The sequence below is a fragment of the Chiloscyllium punctatum genome, chromosome 45 (assembly GCF_047496795.1).
Source record: "Chiloscyllium punctatum isolate Juve2018m chromosome 45, sChiPun1.3, whole genome shotgun sequence".
Classification (NCBI taxonomy): Eukaryota; Metazoa; Chordata; class Chondrichthyes; order Orectolobiformes; family Hemiscylliidae; genus Chiloscyllium; species Chiloscyllium punctatum.
In genome coordinates, this window is record NC_092783.1 from 30721466 (window position 1) to 30745453 (window position 23988).

At 50.7% G+C, this 23988-nt stretch overlaps 15 non-coding genes across 15 annotated transcripts; all 15 read left to right on the top strand.

Moving 5' to 3' along the window:
* Positions 1-553: 553 nt before the first annotated feature.
* On the top strand, positions 554-627 carry trnat-agu (transfer RNA threonine (anticodon AGU)). The gene has a single exon. It is a non-coding gene; the product is annotated as a tRNA-Thr (tRNA).
* Positions 628-2209: 1582 nt separating this feature from the next.
* Positions 2210-2283, top strand: trnat-agu (transfer RNA threonine (anticodon AGU)). The gene has a single exon. It is a non-coding gene; the product is annotated as a tRNA-Thr (tRNA).
* A 1583-nt stretch (positions 2284-3866) lies between these two features.
* Positions 3867-3940, top strand: trnat-agu (transfer RNA threonine (anticodon AGU)). The gene has a single exon. It is a non-coding gene; the product is annotated as a tRNA-Thr (tRNA).
* Positions 3941-5525: 1585 nt separating this feature from the next.
* On the top strand, positions 5526-5599 carry trnat-agu (transfer RNA threonine (anticodon AGU)). The gene has a single exon. It is a non-coding gene; the product is annotated as a tRNA-Thr (tRNA).
* Positions 5600-7184: 1585 nt separating this feature from the next.
* Positions 7185-7258, top strand: trnat-agu (transfer RNA threonine (anticodon AGU)). The gene has a single exon. It is a non-coding gene; the product is annotated as a tRNA-Thr (tRNA).
* Positions 7259-8841: 1583 nt separating this feature from the next.
* trnat-agu (transfer RNA threonine (anticodon AGU)) lies at positions 8842-8915 on the top strand. The gene has a single exon. It is a non-coding gene; the product is annotated as a tRNA-Thr (tRNA).
* Positions 8916-10498: 1583 nt separating this feature from the next.
* trnat-agu (transfer RNA threonine (anticodon AGU)) lies at positions 10499-10572 on the top strand. Its single transcript has one exon. It is a non-coding gene; the product is annotated as a tRNA-Thr (tRNA).
* A 1583-nt stretch (positions 10573-12155) lies between these two features.
* trnat-agu (transfer RNA threonine (anticodon AGU)) lies at positions 12156-12229 on the top strand. The gene has a single exon. It is a non-coding gene; the product is annotated as a tRNA-Thr (tRNA).
* A 1583-nt stretch (positions 12230-13812) lies between these two features.
* Positions 13813-13886, top strand: trnat-agu (transfer RNA threonine (anticodon AGU)). The gene has a single exon. It is a non-coding gene; the product is annotated as a tRNA-Thr (tRNA).
* Positions 13887-15469: 1583 nt separating this feature from the next.
* Positions 15470-15543, top strand: trnat-agu (transfer RNA threonine (anticodon AGU)). The gene has a single exon. It is a non-coding gene; the product is annotated as a tRNA-Thr (tRNA).
* A 1583-nt stretch (positions 15544-17126) lies between these two features.
* trnat-agu (transfer RNA threonine (anticodon AGU)) lies at positions 17127-17200 on the top strand. Its single transcript has one exon. It is a non-coding gene; the product is annotated as a tRNA-Thr (tRNA).
* Positions 17201-18783: 1583 nt separating this feature from the next.
* On the top strand, positions 18784-18857 carry trnat-agu (transfer RNA threonine (anticodon AGU)). The gene has a single exon. It is a non-coding gene; the product is annotated as a tRNA-Thr (tRNA).
* Positions 18858-20440: 1583 nt separating this feature from the next.
* On the top strand, positions 20441-20514 carry trnat-agu (transfer RNA threonine (anticodon AGU)). The gene has a single exon. It is a non-coding gene; the product is annotated as a tRNA-Thr (tRNA).
* Positions 20515-22097: 1583 nt separating this feature from the next.
* Positions 22098-22171, top strand: trnat-agu (transfer RNA threonine (anticodon AGU)). Its single transcript has one exon. It is a non-coding gene; the product is annotated as a tRNA-Thr (tRNA).
* Positions 22172-23754: 1583 nt separating this feature from the next.
* On the top strand, positions 23755-23828 carry trnat-agu (transfer RNA threonine (anticodon AGU)). Its single transcript has one exon. It is a non-coding gene; the product is annotated as a tRNA-Thr (tRNA).
* The last annotated feature ends 160 nt before the right edge of the window (positions 23829-23988 follow it).

The window sequence follows — 23988 nt, forward strand, 5'->3', positions numbered from 1 at the left end:
CGAGTGACGCCGATCTCCCAGGAATCCGTTTCAAAAAGGGGCAGGTCCTAAACGGACACCTGCTATCGGTCGGAAATAGGTTGAGAACGGCAGCGAGGGAGTGTAATAAAAGTGAAAGACAATGCCGACCGCGAGGCATGAGGCAGGAAGTGAGTGTAGAGCTGGTGGTACAAAGCTCAGAGTTGGTGCTAATGGGTCACCCTTTACTGCTCACTGTTTACACTGACTCACACACCACTCCTGGTCAGTTCATTTCAGTGACACTTTTCCCCTTGGTGTGAGGTTCCCTCTGGAGCGTAATAACGCCCTTAATGGGCCCAGAGAGGATGACACATCCTCTTTATCCTGTCAGTTTAAAGAGGTGAAAACATCGAATTCAAGAGCAGGTTGTGTTTTTCCGTGCCGTTTGCGTGGAGAATGTTGAGTCGTGAACTCTCTCTTCTTTGCAATTCTCACTGAGCAAGATCGAGACGGAAAGCACGTTGACGAGCCCTTGTCTTCAAGTGGTGAATGAACTGTACCTGTGCACTCAGCGCCCAACCGCGCGCGCTGTGGCGCCATGGCTTAGATGGTTAAAGCGCCTGTCTAGTAAACAGGAGATCCTGGGTTCGAATCCCAGTGGTGCCTGCTTGCTGTGCCAACAGTGCGCACTTGCATCTTCTTACCACAGTTGTGTTGCTGGTCAGACAGCTCAACGTTCTGTTGCAGCCTGTTATGATTTGGCGATCCTGCATCTCGTTCCAGCAGTAGTGTCACTCTTCGTTCTACCTGCAATTTCGTGCCGCTGTTCCACACGCGCTCCTGCTTCTCATTCGCTTTTATTCTCCCACCTTCATTCCCAGTTTGGTGGGAATAACGACGTGAGGTGGAGACACTGCTGACTTACCAGGGAATGCTGTGGCAAACGCGCGCGCGCACACACTCCACGAGCTGATCATCACCCTCATTCTCTGCCGTCACCTTTCATTCATTTTACGCCAACGGAAAATACATCCTCCTTCTCCTAGAGTTGGAGTGCAGTTGTCTTTTCTTTTTCTGCTGAAGGAGGAAAAGAGAAAACATTGCTGCTGAAGGTGGATATGGAGTGAAGGACAGTCACCAGCGTGTGTACAAGTCAGTTGGCAAGGTTTCCTGTCAGCGTCACAGGGCGGGATCCCTGTTTAGGAATCCGACTTTGCATCGTCCAAACCTGGATACAGCTCCCAGTCTGGTAATGAAGATTTATTTCTCTAATTGTGAATTATCCGATTGAAAACGAATTCCTAGTTACGCACAGAATACACCCGCTGATCCTGCCAGAGTCAGCCCAGTGATTGTTTGCATTCATCTAGAAGGGCAAAGGCAGCAGATACACCGGTAAACTAGCTCCGCGAATCCCCCTCCTATCATCTCAGCTTTCTGAGTTGTAAAGATCTCGTTGTAGCTTCGCTAGCGCTGGATCAAAGTCCTGGAACCCCTTCCCTAGCAGCCTCATGGCTGGAGCTCCGTGCTGAGGAGTTCAAGGGTTCAGGAAAGTAACTCATCCCCCTGATCTGTCGGGTAATCAGGGATGGGCAGTAAATCCTACCCTGGATGAGTGGCGCTGGAAGAGCACAACAGTTCAGGCAGGCATCCAAGGAGCAGCGAAATCGACGTTTCGGGCAAAAGCCTACCCCATCGAGTGACGCCGATCTCCCAGGAATCCGTTTCAAAAAGGGGCAGGTCCTAAACGGACACCTGCTATCGGTCGGAAATAGGTTGAGAACGGCAGCGAGGGAGTGTAATAAAAGTGAAAGACAATGCCGACCGCGAGGCATGAGGCAGGAAGTGAGTGTAGAGCTGGTGGTACAAAGCTCATAGTTGGTGCTAATGGGTCACCCTTTACTGCTCACTGTTTACACTGACTCACACACCACTCCTGGTCAGTTCATTTCAGTGACACTTTTCCCCTTGGTGTGAGGTTCCCTCTGGAGCGTAATAACGCCCTTAATGGGCCCAGAGAGGATGACACATCCTCTTTATCCTGTCAGTTAAAGAGGTGAAAACATCGAATTCAAGAGCAGGTTGTGTTTTTCCGTGCCGTTTGCGTGGAGAATGTTGAGTCGTGAACTCTCTCTTCTTTGCAATTCTCACTGAGCAAGATCGAGACGGAAAGCACGTTGACGAGCCCTTGTCTTCAAGTGGTGAATGAACTGTACCTGTGCACTCAGCGCCCAACCGCGCGCGCTGTGGCGCCATGGCTTAGATGGTTAAAGCGCCTGTCTAGTAAACAGGAGATCCTGGGTTCGAATCCCAGTGGTGCCTGCTTGCTGTGCCAACAGTGCGCACTTGCATCTTCTTACCACAGTTGTGTTGCTGGTCAGACAGCTCAACGTTCTGTTGCAGCCTGTTATGATTTGGCGATCCTGCATCTCGTTCCAGCAGTAGTGTCACTCTTCGTTCTACCTGCAATTTCGTGCCGCTGTTCCACACGCGCTCCTGCTTCTCATTCGCTTTTATTCTCCCACCTTCATTCCCAGTTTGGTGGGAATAACGACGTGAGGTGGAGACACTGCTGACTTACCAGGGAATGCTGTGGCAAACGCGCGCGCGCACACACTCCACGAGCTGATCATCACCCTCATTCTCTGCCGTCACCTTTCATTCATTTTACGCCAACGGAAAATACATCCTCCTTCTCCTAGAGTTGGAGTGCAGTTGTCTTTTCTTTTTCTGCTGAAGGAGGAAAAGAGAAAACATTGCTGCTGAAGGTGGATATGGAGTGAAGGACAGTCACCAGCGTGTGTACAAGTCAGTTGGCAAGGTTTCCTGTCAGCGTCACAGGGCGGGATCCCTGTTTAGGAATCCGACTTTGCATCGTCCAAACCTGGATACAGCTCCCAGTCTGGTAATGAAGATTTATTTCTCTAATTGTGAATTATCCGATTGAAAACGAATTCCTAGTTACGCACAGAATACACCCGCTGATCCTGCCAGAGTCAGCCCAGTGATTGTTTGCATTCATCTAGAAGGGCAAAGGCAGCAGATACACCGGTAAACTAGCTCCGCGAATCCCCCTCCTATCATCTCAGCTTTCTGAGTTGTAAAGATCTCGTTGTAGCTTCGCTAGCGCTGGATCAAAGTCCTGGAACCCCTTCCCTAGCAGCCTCATGGCTGGAGCTCCGTGCTGAGGAGTTCAAGGGTTCAGGAAAGTAACTCATCCCCCTGATCTGTCGGGTAATCAGGGATGGGCAGTAAATCCTACCCTGGATGAGTGGCGCTGGAAGAGCACAACAGTTCAGGCAGGCATCCAAGGAGCAGCGAAATCGACGTTTCGGGCAAAAGCCTACCCCATCGAGTGACGCCGATCTCCCAGGAATCCGTTTCAAAAAGGGGCAGGTCCTAAACGGACACCTGCTATCGGTCGGAAATAGGTTGAGAACGGCAGCGAGGGAGTGTAATAAAAGTGAAAGACAATGCCGACCGCGAGGCATGAGGCAGGAAGTGAGTGTAGAGCTGGTGGTACAAAGCTCATAGTTGGTGCTAATGGGTCACCCTTTACTGCTCACTGTTTACACTGACTCACACACCACTCCTGGTCAGTTCATTTCAGTGACACTTTTCCCCTTGGTGTGAGGTTCCCTCTGGAGCGTAATAACGCCCTTAATGGGCCCAGAGAGGATGACACATCCTCCTTATCCTGTCAGTTTAAAGAGGTGAAAACATCGAATTCAAGAGCAGGTTGTGTTTTTCCGTGCCGTTTGCGTGGAGAATGTTGAGTCGTGAACTCTCTCTTCTTTGCAATTCTCACTGAGCAAGATCGAGACGGAAAGCACGTTGACGAGCCCTTGTCTTCAAGTGGTGAATGAACTGTACCTGTGCACTCAGCGCCCAACCGCGCACGCTGTGGCGCCATGGCTTAGATGGTTAAAGCGCCTGTCTAGTAAACAGGAGATCCTGGGTTCGAATCCCAGTGGTGCCTGCTTGCTGTGTCAAAAGTGCGCACTTGCATCTTCTTACCAGAGTTGTGTTGCTGGTCAGACAGCTCAACTTTCTGTTGCAGCCTGTGATGATTTGGCGATCCTGCATCTCGTTCCAGCAGTAGTGTCACTCTTCGTTCTACCTGGAATTTCGTGCCGCTGTTCCACACGCGCTCCTGCTTCTCATTCGCTTTTATTCTCCCACCTTCATTCCCAGTTTGGTGGGAATAACGACGTGAGGTGGAGACACTGCTGACTTAACAGGGAATGCTGTGGCAAACGCGCGCGCGCACACACTCCACGAGCTGATCATCACCCTCATTCTCTGCCGTCACCGTTCATTCATTTTACGCCAACGGAAAATAAATCCTCCTTCTCCTAGAGTTGGAGTGCAGTTGTCTTTTCTTTTTCTGCTGAAGGAGGAAAAGAGAAAACATTGCTGCTGAAGGTGGACATGGAGTGAAGGACAGTCACCAGCGTGTGTACAAGTCAGTTGGCAAGGTTTCCTGTCAGCGTCACAGGGCGGGATCCCTGTTTAGGAATCCGACTTTGCATCGTCCAGACCTGGATACAGCTCCCAGTCTGGTAATGAAGATTTATTTCTCTAATTGTGAATTATCCGATTGAAAACGAATTCCTAGTTACGCACAGAATACACCCGCTGATCCTGCCAGAGTCAGCCCAGTGATTGTTTGCATTCATCTAGAAGGGCAAAGGCAGCAGATACACCGGTAAACTAGCTCCGCGAATCCCCCTCCGATCATCTCAGCTTTCTGAGTTGTAAAGATCTCGTTGTAGCTTCGCTAGCGCTGGATCAAAGTCCTGGAACCCCCTCCCTAGCAGCCTCATGGCTGGAGCTCCGTGCTGAGGAGTTCAAGGGTTCAGGAAAGTAACTCATCCCCCTGATCTGTCGGGTAATCAGGGATGGGCAGTAAATCCTACCCTGGATGAGTGGCGCTGGAAGAGCACAACAGTTCAGGCAGGCATCCAAGGAGCAGCGAAATCGACGTTTCGGGCAAAAGCCTAACCCATCGAGTGACGCCGATCTCCCAGGAATCCGTTTCAAAAAGGGGCAGGTCCTAAACGGACACCTGCTATCGGTCGGAAATAGGTTGAGAACGGCAGCGAGGGAGTGTAATAAAAGTGAAAGACAATGCCGACCGCGAGGCATGAGGCAGGAAGTGAGTGTAGAGCTGGTGGTACAAAGCTCAGAGTTGGTGCTAATGGGTCACCCTTTACTGCTCACTGTTTACACTGACTCACACACCACTCCTGGTCAGTTCATTTCAGTGACACTTTTCCCCTTGGTGTGAGGTTCCCTCTGGAGCGTAATAACGCCCTTAATGGGCCCAGAGAGGATGACACATCCTCTTTATCCTGTCAGTTTAAAGAGGTGAAAACATCGAATTCAAGAGCAGGTTGTGTTTTTCCGTGCCGTTTGCGTGGAGAATGTTGAGTCGTGAACTCTCTCTTCTTTGCAATTCTCACTGAGTAAGATCGAGACGGAAAGCACGTTGACGAGCCCTTGTCTTCAAGTGGTGAATAAACTGTACCTGTGCACACAGCGCCCAGCCGCACGTGTGCTGTGGCGCCATGGCTTAGATGGTTAAAGCGCCTCTCTAGTAAATAGGAGATCCTGGGTTCGAATCCCAGTGGTGCCTGCTTGCTGTGCCAACAGTGCGCACTTGCATCTTCTTACCACAGTTGTGTTGCTGGTCAGACAGCTCAACGTTCTGTTGCAGCCTGTTATGATTTGGCGATCCTGCATCTCGTTCCAGCAGTCATGTCACTCTTCGTTCTACCTGCAATTTCGTGCCGCTGTTCCACACGCGCTCCTGCTTCTCATTCGCTTTTATTCTCCCACCTTCATTCCCAGTTTGGTGGGAATAACGACGTGAGGTGGAGACACTGCTGACTTACCAGGGAATGCTGTGGCAAACGCGCGCGCGCACACACTCCACGAGCTGATCATCACCCTCATTCTCTGCCGTCACCGTTCATTCATTTTACGCCAACGGAAAATAAATCCTCCTTCTCCTAGAGTTGGAGTGCAGTTGTCTTTTCTTTTTCTGCTGAAGGAGGAAAAGAGAAAACATTGCTGCTGAAGGTGGATATGGAGTGAAGGACAGTCACCAGCGTGTGTACAAGTCAGTTGGCAAGGTTTCCTGTCAGCGTCACAGGGCGGGATCCCTGTTTAGGAATCCGACTTTGCATCGTCCAGACCTGGATACAGCTCCCAGTCTGGTAATGAAGATTTATTTCTCTAATTGTGAATTATCCGATTGAAAACGAATTCCTAGTTACGCACAGAATACACCCGCTGATCCTGCCAGAGTCAGCCCAGTGATTGTTTGCATTCATCTAGAAGGGCAAAGGCAGCAGATACACCGGTAAACTAGCTCCGCGAATCCCCCTCCTATCATCCCAGCTTTCTGAGTTGTAAAGATCTCGTTGTAGCTTCGCTAGCGCTGGATCAAAGTCCTGGAACCCCTTCCCTAGCAGCCTCATGGCTGGAGCTCCGTGCTGAGGAGTTCAAGGGTTCAGCAAAGTAACTCATCCCCCTGATCTGTCGGGTAATCAGGGATGGGCAGTAAATCCTACCCTGGATGAGTGGCGCTGGAAGAGCACAACAGTTCAGGCAGGCATCCAAGGAGCAGCGAAATCGACGTTTCGGGCAAAAGCCTACCCCATCGAGTGACGCCGATCTCCCAGGAATCCGTTTCAAAAAGGGGCAGGTCCTAAACGGACACCTGCTATCGGTCGGAAATAGGTTGAGAACGGCAGCGAGGGAGTGTAATAAAAGTGAAAGACAATGCCGACCGCGAGGCATGAGGCAGGAAGTGAGTGTAGAGCTGGTGGTACAAAGCTCAGAGTTGGTGCTAATGGGTCACCCTTTACTGCTCACTGTTTACACTGACTCACACACCACTCCTGGTCAGTTCATTTCAGTGACACTTTTCCCCTTGGTGTGAGGTTCCCTCTGGAGCGTAATAACGCCCTTAATGGGCCCAGAGAGGATGACACATCCTCTTTATCCTGTCAGTTTAAAGAGGTGAAAACATCGAATTCAAGAGCAGGTTGTGTTTTTCCGTGCCGTTTGCGTGGAGAATGTTGAGTCGTGAACTCTCTCTTCTTTGCAATTCTCACTGAGCAAGATCGAGACGGAAAGCACGTTGACGAGCCCTTGTCTTCAAGTGGTGAATGAACTGTACCTGTGCACTCAGCGCCCAGCCGCGCGCGCACTGTGGCGCCATGGCTTAGATGGTTAAAGCGCCTGTCTAGTAAACAGGAGATCCTGGGTTCGAATCCCAGTGGTGCCTGCTTGCTGTGCCAACAGTGCGCACTTGCATCTTCTTACCACGGTTGTGTTGCTGGTCAGACAGCTCAACGTTCTGTTGCAGCCTGTTATGATTTGGCGATCCTGCATCTCGTTCCAGCAGTCATGTCACTCTTCGTTCTACCTGCAATTTCGTGCCGCTGTTCCACACGCGCTCCTGCTTCTCATTCGCTTTTATTCTCCCACCTTCATTCCCAGTTTGGTGGGAATAACGACGTGAGGTGGAGACACTGCTGACTTACCAGGGAATGCTGTGGCAAACGCGCGCGCGCACACACTCCACGAGCTGATCATCACCCTCATTCTCTGCCGTCACCGTTCATTCATTTTACGCCAACGGAAAATAGATCCTCCTTCTCCTAGAGTTGGAGTGCAGTTGTCTTTTCTTTTTCTGCTGAAGGAGGAAAAGAGAAAACATTGCTGCTGAAGGTGGATATGGAGTGAAGGACAGTCACCAGCGTGTGTACAAGTCAGTTGGCAAGGTTTCCTGTCAGCGTCACAGGGCGGGATCCCTGTTTAGGAATCTGACTTTGCATCGTCCAGACCTGGATACAGCTCCCAGTCTGGTAATGAAGATTTATTTCTCTAATTGTGAATTATCCGATTGAAAACGAATTCCTAGTTACGCACAGAATACACCCGCTGATCCTGCCAGAGTCAGCCCAGTGATTGTTTGCATTCATCTAGAAGGGCAAAGGCAGCAGATACACCGGTAAACTAGCTCCGCGAATCCCCCTCCTATCATCTCAGCTTTCTGAGTTGTAAAGATCTCGTTGTAGCTTCGCTAGCGCTGGATCAAAGTCCTGGAACCCCTTCCCTAGCAGCCTCATGGCTGGAGCTCCGTGCTGAGGAGTTCAAGGGTTCAGGAAAGTAACTCATCCCCCTGATCTGTCGGGTAATCAGGGATGGGCAGTAAATCCTACCCTGGATGAGTGGCGCTGGAAGAGCACAACAGTTCAGGCAGGCATCCAAGGAGCAGCGAAATCGACGTTTCGGGCAAAAGCCTACCCCATCGAGTGACGCCGATCTCCCAGGAATCCGTTTCAAAAAGGGGCAGGTCCTAAACGGACACCTGCTATCGGTCGGAAATAGGTTGAGAACGGCAGCGAGGGAGTGTAATAAAAGTGAAAGACAATGCCGACCGCGAGGCATGAGGCAGGAAGTGAGTGTAGAGCTGGTGGTACAAAGCTCAGAGTTGGTGCTAATGGGTCACCCTTTACTGCTCACTGTTTACACTGACTCACACACCACTCCTGGTCAGTTCATTTCAGTGACACTTTTCCCCTTGGTGTGAGGTTCCCTCTGGAGCGTAATAACGCCCTTAATGGGCCCAGAGAGGATGACACATCCTCTTTATCCTGTCAGTTTAAAGAGGTGAAAACATCGAATTCAAGAGCAGGTTGTGTTTTTCCGTGCCGTTTGCGTGGAGAATGTTGAGTCGTGAACTCTCTCTTCTTTGCAATTCTCACTGAGCAAGATCGAGACGGAAAGCACGTTGACGAGCCCTTGTCTTCAAGTGGTGAATGAACTGTACCTGTGCACTCAGCGCCCAGCGGCGCGCGCTGTGGCGCCATGGCTTAGATGGTTAAAGCGCCTGTCTAGTAAACAGGAGATCCTGGGTTCGAATCCCAGTGGTGCCTGCTTGCTGTGCCAACAGTGCGCACTTGCATCTTCTTACCACAGTTGTGTTGCTGGTCAGACAGCTCAACGTTCTGTTGCAGCCTGTTATGATTTGGCGATCCTGCATCTCGTTCCAGCAGTAGTGTCACTCTTCGTTCTACCTGCAATTTCGTGCCGCTGTTCCACACGCGCTCCTGCTTCTCATTCGCTTTTATTCTCCCACCTTCATTCCCAGTTTGGTGGGAATAACGACGTGAGGTGGAGACACTGCTGACTTACCAGGGAATGCTGTGGCAAACGCGCGCGCGCACACACTCCACGAGCTGATCATCACCCTCATTCTCTGCCGTCACCGTTCATTCATTTTACGCCAACGGAAAATAAATCCTCCTTCTCCTAGAGTTGGAGTGCAGTTGTCTTTTCTTTTTCTGCTGAAGGAGGAAAAGAGAAAACATTGCTGCTGAAGGTGGATATGGAGTGAAGGACAGTCACCAGCGTGTGTACAAGTCAGTTGGCAAGGTTTCCTGTCAGCGTCACAGGGCGGGATCCCTGTTTAGGAATCCGACTTTGCATCGTCCAGACCTGGATACAGCTCCCAGTCTGGTAATGAAGATTTATTTCTCTAATTGTGAATTATCCGATTGAAAACGAATTCCTAGTTACGCACAGAATACACCCGCTGATCCTGCCAGAGTCAGCCCAGTGATTGTTTGCATTCATCTAGAAGGGCAAAGGCAGCAGATACACCGGTAAACTAGCTCCGCGAATCCCCCTCCTATCATCCCAGCTTTCTGAGTTGTAAAGATCTCGTTGTAGCTTCGCTAGCGCTGGATCAAAGTCCTGGAACCCCTTCCCTAGCAGCCTCATGGCTGGAGCTCCGTGCTGAGGAGTTCAAGGGTTCAGGAAAGTAACTCATCCCCCTGATCTGTCGGGTAATCAGGGATGGGCAGTAAATCCTACCCTGGATGAGTGGCGCTGGAAGAGCACAACAGTTCAGGCAGGCATCCAAGGAGCAGCGAAATCGACGTTTCGGGCAAAAGCCTACCCCATCGAGTGACGCCGATCTCCCAGGAATCCGTTTCAAAAAGGGGCAGGTCCTAAACGGACACCTGCTATCGGTCGGAAATAGGTTGAGAACGGCAGCGAGGGAGTGTAATAAAAGTGAAAGACAATGCCGACCGCGAGGCATGAGGCAGGAAGTGAGTGTAGAGCTGGTGGTACAAAGCTCAGAGTTGGTGCTAATGGGTCACCCTTTACTGCTCACTGTTTACACTGACTCACACACCACTCCTGGTCAGTTCATTTCAGTGACACTTTTCCCCTTGGTGTGATGTTCCCTCTGGAGCGTAATAACGCCCTTAATGGGCCCAGAGAGGATGACACATCCTCTTTATCCTGTCAGTTTAAAGAGGTGAAAACATCGAATTCAAGAGCAGGTTGTGTTTTTCCGTGCCGTTTGCGTGGAGAATGTTGAGTCGTGAACTCTCTCTTCTTTGCAATTCTCACTGAGCAAGATCGAGACGGAAAGCACGTTGACGAGCCCTTGTCTTCAAGTGGTGAATGAACTGTACCTGTGCACTCAGCGCCCACCCGCGCGCGCTGTTGCGCCATGGCTTAGATGGTTAAAGCGCCTGTCTAGTAAACAGGAGATCCTGGGTTCGAATCCCAGTGGGGCCTGCTTGCTGTGCCAACAGTGCGCACTTGCATCTTCTTACCACAGTTGTGTTGCTGGTCAGACAGCTCAACGTTCTGTTGCAGCCTGTTATGATTTGGCGATCCTGCATCTCGTTCCAGCAGTAGTGTCACTCTTCGTTCTACCTGGAATTTCGTGCCGCTGTTCCACACGCGCTCCTGCTTCTCATTCGCTTTTATTCTCCCACCTTCATTCCCAGTTTGGTGGGAATAACGACGTGAGGTGGAGACACTGCTGACTTACCAGGGAATGCTGTGGCAAACGCGCGCGCGCACACACTCCACGAGCTGATCATCACCCTCATTCTCTGCCGTCACCGTTCATTCATTTTACGCCAACGGAAAATAAATCCTCCTTCTCCTAGAGTTGGAGTGCAGTTGTCTTTTCTTTTTCTGCTGAAGGAGGAAAAGAGAAAACATTGCTGCTGAAGGTGGATATGGAGTGAAGGACAGTCACCAGCGTGTGTACAAGTCAGTTGGCAAGGTTTCCTGTCAGCGTCACAGGGCGGGATCCCTGTTTAGGAATCCGACTTTGCATCGTCCAGACCTGGATACAGCTCCCAGCCTGGTAATGAAGATTTATTTCTCTAATTGTGAATTATCCGATTGAAAACGAATTCCTAGTTCCGCACAGAATACACCCGCTGATCCTGCCAGAGTCAGCCCAGTGATTGTTTGCATTCATCTAGAAGGGCAAAGGCAGCAGATACACCGGTAAACTAGCTCCGCGAATCCCCCTCCTATCATCCCAGCTTTCTGAGTTGTAACGATCTCGTTGTAGCTTCGCTAGCGCTGGATCAAAGTCCTGGAACCCCTTCCCTAGCAGCCTCATGGCTGGAGCTCCGTGCTGAGGAGTTCAAGGGTTCAGGAAAGTAACTCATCCCCCTGATCTGTCGGGTAATCAGGGATGGGCAGTAAATCCTACCCTGGATGAGTGGCGCTGGAAGAGCACAACAGTTCAGGCAGGCATCCAAGGAGCAGCGAAATCGACGTTTCGGGCAAAAGCCTACCCCATCGAGTGACGCCGATCTCCCAGGAATCCGTTTCAAAAAGGGGCAGGTCCTAAACGGACACCTGCTATCGGTCGGAAATAGGTTGAGAACGGCAGCGAGGGAGTGTAATAAAAGTGAAAGACAATGCCGACCGCGAGGCATGAGGCAGGAAGTGAGTGTAGAGCTGGTGGTACAAAGCTCAGAGTTGGTGCTAATGGGTCACCCTTTACTGCTCACTGTTTACACTGACTCACACACCACTCCTGGTCAGTTCATTTCAGTGACACTTTTCCCCTTGGTGTGAGGTTCCCTCTGGAGCGTAATAACGCCCTTAATGGGCCCAGAGAGGATGACACATCCTCTTTATCCTGTCAGTTTAAAGAGGTGAAAACATCGAATTCAAGAGCAGGTTGTGTTTTTCCGTGCCGTTTGCGTGGAGAATGTTGAGTCGTGAACTCTCTCTTCTTTGCAATTCTCACTGAGCAAGATCGAGACGGAAAGCACGTTGACGAGCCCTTGTCTTCAAGTGGTGAATGAACTGTACCTGTGCACTCAGCGCCCAACCGTGCACGCTGTGGCGCCATGGCTTAGTTGGTTAAAGCGCCTGTCTAGTAAACAGGAGATCCTGGGTTCGAATCCCAGTGGTGCCTGCTTGCTGTGCCAACAGTGCGCACTTGCATCTTCTTACCACAGTTGTGTTGCTGGTCAGACAGCTCAACGTTCTGTTGTAGCCTGTTATGATTTGGCGATCCTGCATCTCGTTCCAGCAGTAGTGTCACTCTTCGTTCTACCTGGAATTTCGTGCCGCTGTTCCACATGTGCTCCTGCTTCTCATTCGCTTTTATTCTCCCACCTTCATTCCCAGTTTGGTGGGAATAACGACGTGAGGTGGAGACACTGCTGACTTACCAGGGAATGCTGTGGCAAACGCGCGCGCGCACACACTCCACGAGCTGATCATCACCCTCATTCTCTGCCGTCACCGTTCATTCATTTTACGCCAACGGAAAATAAATCCTCCTTCTCCTAGAGTTGGAGTGCAGTTGTCTTTTCTTTTTCTGCTGAAGGAGGAAAAGAGAAAACATTGCTGCTGAAGGTGGATATGGAGTGAAGGACAGTCACCAGCGTGTGTACAAGTCAGTTGGCAAGGTTTCCTGTCAGCGTCACAGGGCGGGATCCCTGTTTAGGAATCCGACTTTGCATCGTCCAGACCTGGATACAGCTCCCAGTCTGGTAATGAAGATTTATTTCTCTAATTGTGAATTATCCGATTGAAAACGAATTCCTAGTTACGCACAGAATACACCCGCTGATCCTGCCAGAGTCAGCCCAGTGATTGTTTGCATTCATCTAGAAGGGCAAAGGCAGCAGATACACCGGTAAACTAGCTCCGCGAATCCCCCTCCTATCATCCCAGCTTTCTGAGTTGTAAAGATCTCGTTGTCGCTTCGCTAGCGCTGGATCAAAGTCCTGGAACCCCTTCCCTAGCAGCCTCATGGCTGGAGCTCCGTGCTGAGGAGTTCAAGGGTTCAGGAAAGTAACTCATCCCCCTGATCTGTCGGGTAATCAGGGATGGGCAGTAAATCCTACCCTGGATGAGTGGCGCTGGAAGAGCACAACAGTTCAGGCAGGCATCCAAGGAGCAGCGAAATCGACGTTTCGGGCAAAAGCCTACCCCATCGAGTGACGCCGATCTCCCAGGAATCCGTTTCAAAAAGGGGCAGGTCCTAAACGGACACCTGCTATCGGTCGGAAATAGGTTGAGAACGGCAGCGAGGGAGTGTAATAAAAGTGAAAGACAATGCCGACCGCGAGGCATGAGGCAGGAAGTGAGTGTAGAGCTGGTGGTACAAAGCTCAGAGTTGGTGCTAATGGGTCACCCTTTACTGCTCACTGTTTACACTGACTCACACACCACTCCTGGTCAGTTCATTTCAGTGACACTTTTCCCCTTGGTGTGAGGTTCCCTCTGGAGCGTAATAACGCCCTTAATGGGCCCAGAGAGGATGACACATCCTCTTTATCCTGTCAGTTTAAAGAGGTGAAAACATCGAATTCAAGAGCAGGTTGTGTTTTTCCGTGCCGTTTGCGTGGAGAATGTTGAGTCGTGAACTCTCTCTTCTTTGCAATTCTCACTGAGCAAGATCGAGACGGAAAGCACGTTGACGAGCCCTTGTCTTCAAGTGGTGAATGAACTGTACCTGTGCACTCAGCGGCCAACCGCGTGCGCTGTGGCGCCATGGCTTAGATGGTTAAAGCGCCTGTCTAGTAAACAGGAGATCCTGGGTTCGAATCCCAGTGGTGCCTGCTTGCTGTGTCAAAAGTGCGCACTTGCATCTTCTTACCAGAGTTGTGTTGCTGGTCCGATAGCTCAACTTTCTGTTGCAGCCTGTTATGATTTGGCGATCCTGCATCTCGTTCCAGCAGTAGTGTCACTCTTCGTTCTACCTGCAATTTCGTGCCGCTGTTCCACACGCGCTCCTGCTTCTCATTCGCTTTTATTCTCCCACCTTCATTCCCAGTTTGGTGGGAATAACGACGTGAGGTGGAGACACTGCTGACTTACCAGGGAATGCTGTGGCAAACGCGCGCGCGCACACACTCCACGAGCTGATCATCACCCTCATTCTCTGCCGTCACCGTTCATTCATTTTACGCCAACGGAAAATAGATCCTCCTTCTCCTAGAGTTGGAGTGCAGTTGTCTTTTCTTTTTCTGCTGAAGGAGGAAAAGAGAAAACATTGCTGCTGAAGGTGGATATGGAGTGAAGGACAGTCACCAGCGTGTGTACAAGTCAGTTGGCAAGGTTTCCTGTCAGCGTCACCGGGCGGGATCCCTGTTTAGGAATCCGACTTTGCATCGTCCAGACCTGGATACAGCTCCCAGTCTGGTAATGAAGATTTATTTCTCTAATTGTGAATTATCCGATTGAAAACGAATTCCTAGTTCCGCACAGAATACACCCGCTGATCCTGCCAGAGTCAGCCCAGTGATTGTTTGCATTCATCTAGAAGGGCAAAGGCAGCAGATACACCGGTAAACTAGCTCCGCGAATCCCCCTCCTATCATCTCAGCTTTCTGAGTTGTAAAGATCTCGTTGTAGCTTCGCTAGCGCTGGATCAAAGTCCTGGAACCCCTTCCCTAGCAGCCTCATGGCTGGAGCTCCGTGCTGAGGAGTTCAAGGGTTCAGGAAAGTAACTCATCCCCCTGATCTGTCGGGTAATCAGGGATGGGCAGTAAATCCTACCCTGGATGAGTGGCGCTGGAAGAGCACAACAGTTCAGGCAGGCATCCAAGGAGCAGCGAAATCGACGTTTCGGGCAAAAGCCTACCCCATCGAGTGACGCCGATCTCCCAGGAATCCGTTTCAAAAAGGGGCAGGTCCTAAACGGACACCTGCTATCGGTCGGAAATAGGTTGAGAACGGCAGCGAGGGAGTGTAATAAAAGTGAAAGACAATGCCGACCGCGAGGCATGAGGCAGGAAGTGAGTGTAGAGCTGGTGGTACAAAGCTCAGAGTTGGTGCTAATGGGTCACCCTTTACTGCTCACTGTTTACACTGACTCACACACCACTCCTGGTCAGTTCATTTCAGTGACACTTTTCCCCTTGGTGTGAGGTTCCCTCTGGAGCGTAATAACGCCCTTAATGGGCCCAGAGAGGATGACACATCCTCTTTATCCTGTCAGTTTAAAGAGGTGAAAACATCGAATTCAAGAGCAGGTTGTGTTTTTCCGTGCCGTTTGCGTGGAGAATGTTGAGTCGTGAACTCTCTCTTCTTTGCAATTCTCACTGAGCAAGATCGAGACGGAAAGCACGTTGACGAGCCCTTGTCTTCAAGTGGTGAATGAACTGTACCTGTGCACTCAGCGGCCAACCGCGTGCGCTGTGGCGCCATGGCTTAGATGGTTAAAGCGCCTGTCTAGTAAACAGGAGATCCTGGGTTCGAATCCCAGTGGTGCCTGCTTGCTGTGTCAAAAGTGCGCACTTGCATCTTCTTACCAGAGTTGTGTTGCTGGTCCGATAGCTCAACTTTCTGTTGCAGCCTGTTATGATTTGGCGATCCTGCATCTCGTTCCAGCAGTAGTGTCACTCTTCGTTCTACCTGCAATTTCGTGCCGCTGTTCCACACGCGCTCCTGCTTCTCATTCGCTTTTATTCTCCCACCTTCATTCCCAGTTTGGTGGGAATAACGACGTGAGGTGGAGACACTGCTGACTTACCAGGGAATGCTGTGGCAAACGCGCGCGCGCACACACTCCACGAGCTGATCATCACCCTCATTCTCTGCCGTCACCGTTCATTCATTTTACGCCAACGGAAAATAGATCCTCCTTCTCCTAGAGTTGGAGTGCAGTTGTCTTTTCTTTTTCTGCTGAAGGAGGAAAAGAGAAAACATTGCTGCTGAAGGTGGATATGGAGTGAAGGACAGTCACCAGCGTGTGTACAAGTCAGTTGGCAAGGTTTCCTGTCAGCGTCACCGGGCGGGATCCCTGTTTAGGAATCCGACTTTGCATCGTCCAGACCTGGATACAGCTCCCAGTCTGGTAATGAAGATTTATTTCTCTAATTGTGAATTATCCGATTGAAAACGAATTCCTAGTTCCGCACAGAATACACCCGCTGATCCTGCCAGAGTCAGCCCAGTGATTGTTTGCATTCATCTAGAAGGGCAAAGGCAGCAGATACACCGGTAAACTAGCTCCGCGAATCCCCCTCCTATCATCTCAGCTTTCTGAGTTGTAAAGATCTCGTTGTAGCTTCGCTAGCGCTGGATCAAAGTCCTGGAACCCCTTCCCTAGCAGCCTCATGGCTGGAGCTCCGTGCTGAGGAGTTCAAGGGTTCAGGAAAGTAACTCATCCCCCTGATCTGTCGGGTAATCAGGGATGGGCAGTAAATCCTACCCTGGATGAGTGGCGCTGGAAGAGCACAACAGTTCAGGCAGGCATCCAAGGAGCAGCGAAATCGACGTTTCGGGCAAAAGCCTACCCCATCGAGTGACGCCGATCTCCCAGGAATCCGTTTCAAAAAGGGGCAGGTCCTAAACGGACACCTGCTATCGGTCGGAAATAGGTTGAGAACGGCAGCGAGGGAGTGTAATAAAAGTGAAAGACAATGCCGACCGCGAGGCATGAGGCAGGAAGTGAGTGTAGAGCTGGTGGTACAAAGCTCAGAGTTGGTGCTAATGGGTCACCCTTTACTGCTCACTGTTTACACTGACTCACACACCACTCCTGGTCAGTTCATTTCAGTGACACTTTTCCCCTTGGTGTGAGGTTCCCTCTGGAGCGTAATAACGCCCTTAATGGGCCCAGAGAGGATGACACATCCTCTTTATCCTGTCAGTTTAAAGAGGTGAAAACATCGAATTCAAGAGCAGGTTGTGTTTTTCCGTGCCGTTTGCGTGGAGAATGTTGAGTCGTGAACTCTCTCTTCTTTGCAATTCTCACTGAGTAAGATCGAGACGGAAAGCACGTTGATGAGCCATTGTCTTCAAGTGGTGAATGAACTGTACCTGTGCACTCAGCGCCCAACCGCGCGCGCTGTGGCGCCATGGCTTAGATGGTTAAAGCGCCTGTCTAGTAAACAGGAGATCCTGGGTTCGAATCCCAGTGGTGCCTGCTTGCTGTGTCAAAAGTGCGCACTTGCATCTTCTTACCAGAGTTGTGTTGCTGGTCCGATAGCTCAACTTTCTGTTGCAGACTGTTATGATTTGGCGATCCTGCATCTCGTTCCAGCAGTAGTGTCACTCTTCGTTCTACCTGCAATTTCGTGCCGCTGTTCCACACGCGCTCCTGCTTCTCATTCGCTTTTATTCTCCCACCTTCATTCCCAGTTTGGTGGGAATAACGACGTGAGGTGGAGACACTGCTGACTTACCAGGGAATGCTGTGGCAAACGCGCGCGCGCACACACTCCACGAGCTGATCATCACCCTCATTCTCTGCCGTCACCGTTCATTCATTTTACGCCAACGGAAAATAGATCCTCCTTCTCCTAGAGTTGGAGTGCAGTTGTCTTTTCTTTTTCTGCTGAAGGAGGAAAAGAGAAAACATTGCTGCTGAAGGTGGATATGGAGTGAAGGACAGTCACCAGCGTGTGTACAAGTCAGTTGGCAAGGTTTCCTGTCAGCGTCACCGGGCGGGATCCCTGTTTAGGAATCCGACTTTGCATCGTCCAGACCTGGATACAGCTCCCAGTCTGGTAATGAAGATTTATTTCTCTAATTGTGAATTATCCGATTGAAAACGAATTCCTAGTTCCGCACAGAATACACCCGCTGATCCTGCCAGAGTCAGCCCAGTGATTGTTTGCATTCATCTAGAAGGGCAAAGGCAGCAGATACACCGGTAAACTAGCTCCGCGAATCCCCCTCCTATCATCTCAGCTTTCTGAGTTGTAAAGATCTCGTTGTAGCTTCGCTAGCGCTGGATCAAAGTCCTGGAACCCCTTCCCTAGCAGCCTCATGGCTGGAGCTCCGTGCTGAGGAGTTCAAGGGTTCAGGAAAGTAACTCATCCCCCTGATCTGTCGGGTAATCAGGGATGGGCAGTAAATCCTACCCTGGATGAGTGGCGCTGGAAGAGCACAACAGTTCAGGCAGGCATCCAAGGAGCAGCGAAATCGACGTTTCGGGCAAAAGCCTACCCCATCGAGTGACGCCGATCTCCCAGGAATCCGTTTCAAAAAGGGGCAGGTCCTAAACGGACACCTGCTATCGGTCGGAAATAGGTTGAGAACGGCAGCGAGGGAGTGTAATAAAAGTGAAAGACAATGCCGACCGCGAGGCATGAGGCAGGAAGTGAGTGTAGAGCTGGTGGTACAAAGCTCAGAGTTGGTGCTAATGGGTCACCCTTTACTGCTCACTGTTTACACTGACTCACACACCACTCCTGGTCAGTTCATTTCAGTGACACTTTTCCCCTTGGTGTGAGGTTCCCTCTGGAGCGTAATAACGCCCTTAATGGGCCCAGAGAGGATGACACATCCTCTTTATCCTGTCAGTTTAAAGAGGTGAAAACATCGAATTCAAGAGCAGGTTGTGTTTTTCCGTGCCGTTTGCGTGGAGAATGTTGAGTCGTGAACTCTCTCTTCTTTGCAATTCTCACTGAGTAAGATCGAGACGGAAAGCACGTTGACGAGCCATTGTCTTCAAGTGGTGAATGAACTGTACCTGTGCACTCAGCGCCCAACCGCGCGCGCTGTGGCGCCATGGCTTAGATGGTTAAAGCGCCTGTCTAGTAAACAGGAGATCCTGGGTTCGAATCCCAGTGGTGCCTGCTTGCTGTGTCAAAAGTGCGCACTTGCATCTTCTTACCAGAGTTGTGTTGCTGGTCAGACAGCTCAACTTTCTGTTGCAGCCTGTTATGATTTGGCGATCCTGCATCTCGTTCCAGCAGTAGTGTCACTCTTCGTTCTACCTGCAATTTCGTGCCGCTGTTCCACACGCGCTCCTGCTTCTCATTCGCTTTTATTCTCCCACCTTCATTCCCAGTTTGGTGGGAATAACGACGTGAGGTGGAGACACTGCTGACTTACCAGGGAATGCTGTGGCAAACGCGCGCGCGCACACACTCCACGAGCTGATCATCACCCTCATTCTCTGCCGTCACCGTTCATTCATTTTACGTCAACGGAAAATAGATCCTCCTTCTCCTAGAGTTGGAGTGCAGTTGTCTTTTCTTTTTCTGCTGAAGGAGGAAAAGAGAAAACATTGCTGCTGAAGGTGGATATGGAGTGAAGGACAGTCACCAGCGTGTGTACAAGTCAGTTGGCAAGGTTTCCTGTCAGCGTCACAGGGCGGGATCCCTGTTTAGGAATCCGACTTTGCATCGTCCAGACCTGGATACAGCTCCCAGTCTGGTAATGAAGATTTATTTCTCTAATTGTGAATTATCCGATTGAAAACGAATTCCTAGTTACGCACAGAATACACCCGCTGATCCTGCCAGAGTCAGCCCAGTGATTGTTTGCATTCATCTAGAAGGGCAAAGGCAGCAGATACACCGGTAAACTAGCTCCGCGAATCCCCCTCCTATCATCCCAGCTTTCTGAGTTGTAAAGATCTCGTTGTAGCTTCGCTAGCGCTGGATCAAAGTCCTGGAACCCCTTCCCTAGCAGCCTCATGGCTGGAGCTCCGTGCTGAGGAGTTCAAGGGTTCAGGAAAGTAACTCATCCCCCTGATCTGTCGGGTAATCAGGGATGGGCAGTAAATCCTACCCTGGATGAGTGGCGCTGGAAGAGCACAACAGTTCAGGCAGGCATCCAAGGAGCAGCGAAATCGACGTTTCGGGCAAAAGCCTAACCCATCGAGTGACGCCGATCTCCCAGGAATCCGTTTCAAAAAGGGGCAGGTCCTAAACGGACACCTGCTATCGGTCGGAAATAGGTTGAGAACGGCAGCGAGGGAGTGTAATAAAAGTGAAAGACAATGCCGACCGCGAGGCATGAGGCAGGAAGTGAGTGTAGAGCTGGTGGTACAAAGCTCAGAGTTGGTGCTAATGGGTCACCCTTTACTGCTCACTGTTTACACTGACTCACACACCACTCCTGGTCAGTTCATTTCAGTGACACTTTTCCCCTTGGTGTGAGGTTCCCTCTGGAGCGTAATAACGCCCTTAATGGGCCCAGAGAGGATGACACATCCTCTTTATCCTGTCAGTTTAAAGAGGTGAAAACATCGAATTCAAGAGCAGGTTGTGTTTTTCCGTGCCGTTTGCGTGGAGAATGTTGAGTCGTGAACTCTCTCTTCTTTGCAATTCTCACTGAGCAAGATCGAGACGGAAAGCACGTTGACGAGCCCTTGTCTTCAAGTGGTGAATGAACTGTACCTGTGCACTCAGCGCCCAACCGCGCGCGCTGTGGCGCCATGGCTTAGATGGTTAAAGCGCCTGTCTAGTAAACAGGAGATCCTGGGTTCGAATCCCAGTGGTGCCTGCTTGCTGTGCCAACAGTGCGCACTTGCATCTTCTTACCACGGTTGTGTTGCTGGTCAGACAGCTCAACGTTCTGTTGCAGCCTGTTATGATTTGGCGATCCTGCATCTCGTTCCAGCAGTCGTGTCACTCTTCGTTCTACCTGCAATTTCGTGCCGCTGTTCCACACGCGCTCCTGCTTCTCATTCGCTTTTATTCTCCCACCTTCATTCCCAGTTTGGTGGGAATAACGACGTGAGGTGGAGACACTGCTGACTTACCAGGGAATGCTGTGGCAAACGCGCGCGCGCACACACTCCACGAGCTGATCATCACCCTCATTCTCTGCCGTCACCGTTCATTCATTTTACGCCAACGGAAAATAGATCCTCCTTCTCCTAGAGTTGGAGTGCAGTTGTCTTTTCTTTTTCTGCTGAAGGAGGAAAAGAGAAAACATTGCTGCTGAAGGTGGATATGGAGTGAAGGACAGTCACCAGCGTGTGTACAAGTCAGTTGGCAAGGTTTCCTGTCAGCGTCACAGGGCGGGATCCCTGTTTAGGAATCCGACTTTGCATCGTCCAGACCTGGATACAGCTCCCAGTCTGGTAATGAAGATTTATTTCTCTAATTGTGAATTATCCGATTGAAAACGAATTCCTAGTTACGCACAGAATACACCCGCTGATCCTGCCAGAGTCAGCCCAGTGATTGTTTGCATTCATCTAGAAGGGCAAAGGCAGCAGATACACCGGTAAACTAGCTCCGCGAATCCCCCTCCTATCATCTCAGCTTTCTGAGTTGTAAAGATCTCGTTGTAGCTTCGCTAGCGCTGGATCAAAGTCCTGGAACCCCTTCCCTAGCAGCCTCATGGCTGGAGCTCCGTGCTGAGGAGTTCAAGGGTTCAGGAAAGTAACTCATCCCCCTGATCTGTCGGGTAATCAGGGATGGGCAGTAAATCCTACCCTGGATGAGTGGCGCTGGAAGAGCACAACAGTTCAGGCAGGCATCCAAGGAGCAGCGAAATCGACGTTTCGGGCAAAAGCCTACCCCATCGAGTGACGCCGATCTCCCAGGAATCCGTTTCAAAAAGGGGCAGGTCCTAAACGGACACCTGCTATCGGTCGGAAATAGGTTGAGAACGGCAGCGAGGGAGTGTAATAAAAGTGAAAGACAATGCCGACCGCGAGGCATGAGGCAGGAAGTGAGTGTAGAGCTGGTGGTACAAAGCTCAGAGTTGGTGCTAATGGGTCACCCTTTACTGCTCACTGTTTACACTGACTCACACACCACTCCTGGTCAGTTCATTTCAGTGACACTTTTCCCCTTGGTGTGAGGTTCCCTCTGGAGCGTAATAACGCCCTTAATGGGCCCAGAGAGGATGACACATCCTCTTTATCCTGTCAGTTTAAAGAGGTGAAAACATCGAATTCAAGAGCAGGTTGTGTTTTTCCGTGCCGTTTGCGTGGAGAATGTTGAGTCGTGAACTCTCTCTTCTTTGCAATTCTCACTGAGCAAGATCGAGACGGAAAGCACGTTGACGAGCCCTTGTCTTCAAGTGGTGAATGAACTGTACCTGTGCACTCAGCGCCCACCCGCGCGCGCTGTGGCGCCATGGCTTAGATGGTTAAAGCGCCTGTCTAGTAAACAGGAGATCCTGGGTTCGAATCCCAGTGGTGCCTGCTTGCTGTGCCAACAGTGCGCACTTGCATCTTCTTACCACAGTTGTGTTGCTGGTCAGACAGCTCAACGTTCTGTTGCAGCCTGTTATGATTTGGCGATCCTGCATCTCGTTCCAGCAGGAGTGTCACTCTTCGTTCTACCTGCAATTTCGTGCCGCTGTTCCACACGCGCTCCTGCTTCTCATTCGCTTTTATTCTCCCACCTTCATTCCCAGTTTGGTGGGAATAACGACGTGAGGTGGAGACACTGCTGACTTACCAGGGAATGCTGTGGCAAACGCGCGCGCGCACACACTCCACGAGCTGATCATCACCCTCATTCTCTGCCGTCACCGTTCATTCATTTTACGCCAACGGAAAATAAATCCTCCTTCTCCTAGAGTTGGAGTGCAGTTGTCTTTTCCTTTTCTGCTGAAGGAGGAAAAGAGAAAACATTGCTGCTGAAGGTGGATATGGAGTGAAGGACAGTCACCAGCGTGTGTACAAGTCAGTTGGCAAGGTTTCCTGTCAGCGTCACAGGGCGGGATCCCTGTTTAGGAATCCGACTTTGCATCGTCCAGACCTGGATACAGCTCCCAGTCTGGTAATGAAGATTTATTTCTCTAATTGTGAATTATCCGATTGAAAACGAATTCCTAGTTACGCACAGAATACACCCGCTGATCCTGCCAGAGTCAGCCCAGTGATTGTTTGCATTCATCTAGAAGGGCAAAGGCAGCAGATACACTGGTAAACTAGCTCCGCGAATCCCCCTCCTATCATCCCAGCTTTCTGAGTTGTAAAGATCTCGTTGTAGCTTCGCTAGCGCTGGATCAAAGTCCTGGAACCCCTTCCCTAGCAGCCTCATGGCTGGAGCTCCGTGCTGAGGAGTTCAAGGGTTCAGGAAAGTAACTCATCCCCCTGATCTGTCGGGTAATCAGGGATGGGCAGTAAATCCTACCCTGGATGAGTGGCGCTGGAAGAGCACAACAGTTCAGGCAGGCATCCAAGGAGCAGCGAAATCGACGTTTCGGGCAAAAGCCTACCCCATCGAGTGACGCCGATCTCCCAGGAATCCGTTTCAAAAAGGGGCAGGTCCTAAACGGACACCTGCTATCGGTCGGAAATAGGTTGAGAACGGCAGCGAGGGAGTGTAATAAAAGTGAAAGACAATGCCGACCGCGAGGCATGAGGCAGGAAGTGAGTGTAGAGCTGGTGGTACAAAGCTCAGAGTTGGTGCTAATGGGTCACCCTTTACTGCTCACTGTTTACACTGACTCACACACCACTCCTGGTCAGTTCATTTCAGTGACACTTTTCCCCTTGGTGTGAGGTTCCCTCTGGAGCGTAATAACGCCCTTAATGGGCCCAGAGAGGATGACACATCCTCTTTATCCTGTCAGTTTAAAGAGGTGAAAACATCGAATTCAAGAGCAGGTTGTGTTTTTCCGTGCCGTTTGCGTGGAGAATGTTGAGTCGTGAACTCTCTCTTCTTTGCAATTCTCACTGAGCAAGATCGAGACGGAAAGCACGTTGACGAGCCCTTGTCTTCAAGTGGTGAATGAACTGTACCTGTGCACTCAGCGCCCAACCGTGCACGCTGTGGCGCCATGGCTTAGATGGTTAAAGCGCCTGTCTAGTAAACAGGAGATCCTGGGTTCGAATCCCAGTGGGGCCTGCTTGCTGTGCCAACAGTGCGCACTTGCATCTTCTTACCACAGTTGTGTTGCTGGTCAGACAGCTCAACGTTCTGTTGCAGCCTGTTATGATTTGGCGATCCTGCATCTCATTCCAGCAGTAGTGTCACTCTTCGTTCTACCTGGAATTTCGTGCCGCTG